Source organism: Hipposideros armiger, unplaced genomic scaffold, assembly GCF_001890085.2.
Source record: "Hipposideros armiger isolate ML-2016 unplaced genomic scaffold, ASM189008v1 scaffold_20, whole genome shotgun sequence".
Lineage (NCBI taxonomy): Eukaryota > Metazoa > Chordata > Mammalia > Chiroptera > Hipposideridae > Hipposideros > Hipposideros armiger.
In genome coordinates, this window is record NW_017731370.1 from 4,933,356 (window position 1) to 4,935,008 (window position 1,653).

Below are 1,653 nucleotides of genomic sequence, written 5' to 3' on the forward strand. Positions count from 1 at the left end.
GAGGTTCTGGCAAGATTTCTAGAGGGCAAACAGCTTGGTGGCAATATCTTGTAGGTAGTTGGGGGGAAAAATCCCTTTGGATAAACACACACACTTAAGAGATGACCACATTAGTTAATCATATACAGGAAGGTTTTTTGTTTTCGTTTTCTTGGTTTTTTTGTTTTTGCCATGAGGTGTGTTTTATTTTCATTAATCATACAAATAATTTTCTACAATATCCCAGGGCAAACCGGAGAATTTGGCAGTCCAATTGGGGCGGGGGTTCCCCTCAGAGACCCACAGGCGGATGGCACCAGCGCAGGGTGCCCGGGTTCACAGTGCAGCTTGTTGCTTATGTCCACCATGCAGGCGGCTCTTTTTCTATGTGATGACTGGAGTTTCCAAGATGATGGGGGTGGGGAGCCCTCCAGGTCCTTAAGGAATTTCACTCCACTTCTCCTGCTCAATGGTCTCTTTCATCGGCAGGGTGTTCTTCTCCTGCGTCTCCATCTTTTTCAGTTTGGCCTTATCGAAGCTGGCGATTTCCCCCATGTCAGACCTGTTGGCCATTTTCTTAAAACAATCCCTGGTCTTCACTCTGAGCCAAGGTTCCTGGTTACCACTCGTGTCGTTGCAGAAAGAGACCAGGAAGATATTTTTTAATAAAGTGCAAAAGCTCGTTACATGCCAGACTTCATTTAACTATTTGCCTCCCTGATTTATCTTCCTGACCCCCAAATATGTCAGGTGCACATGATTTGGTCCTGGACCCTCTGCTCTTTTTCCTCTTTATTCTTCTACTCAGAGATCTTATTTACTACCAATTTCAAGAATTCATATTCCATGTCTTCATCTCCAGCACCACTGCTCCAACTGCCTAATAAAGATGGCCGCCTGACTTGGGCGTTCCAACACAGTCAAGACAAAGATGAACTCCTCTTCTCCTCTTTAATGGGTGCTTCCTCCAGATGTGCCTATTTCTTTGAACTGGAACTTCAAGCTGTGGTGCCTGAGACTTTCCCTCATTCATGACACAGGCATCCCAAAACAGCAGCTTCTAGTATGTCTTCCCCTGCTCAAAAGCCTCTGGAAGCTCTGAATATGCACAGAACAAATGTCAAGTTTCTCAGCCCAGGTTTCAAGACCATCCACAGGTCTGCCCCAAATTGCCATTCCAATCACAGTTGTCACTGTCTCTCTGCCCAAGGCTGTTCCCAGAAGATCACCTTACACCTGACTCTCAAGCATGTCCACCTTGATTCCTTCCTGGCTTTTCAAGCATACTGGCATTCTTTCTTTCTGGCAGCGACCATCCCTCCTCAGCCCTTTCTTCATTTGTCCTCTACCCATCTTTCAAGTCTTGACAAAAGCGCCATCTCATGATCTGCTTCCTTGTCCATTCCAGGCTAGAGGTGGTGTTTCCTCTACAGTCGTTAAACAAACCAGATGGTGCTTACATACCTATTTCCTCATGTGTGATATGGGGTTAAAAGACTACCTGTGTTATAGGATCCTTTTAAAAAATAAATGTTCTCAGTAAATAATTATTATCAATATTTAAAAATATTAAATATTTATTAAATAAATATTAAATAAATATTAAAAAGCAACATTTATGCTTTTTAAGTCAAGAACCATATGATTTCACTGATATGTGGTATATAAAACTGA

At 42.9% G+C, this 1,653-nt stretch overlaps 1 pseudogene; it reads right to left on the reverse strand.

The window, feature by feature from the left end:
- Positions 1 to 417: 417 nt before the first annotated feature.
- Positions 418 to 552, reverse strand: LOC109378975 (thymosin beta-10 pseudogene; annotated as a pseudogene).
- Between the last annotated feature and the right edge of the window lie 1,101 nt (positions 553 to 1,653).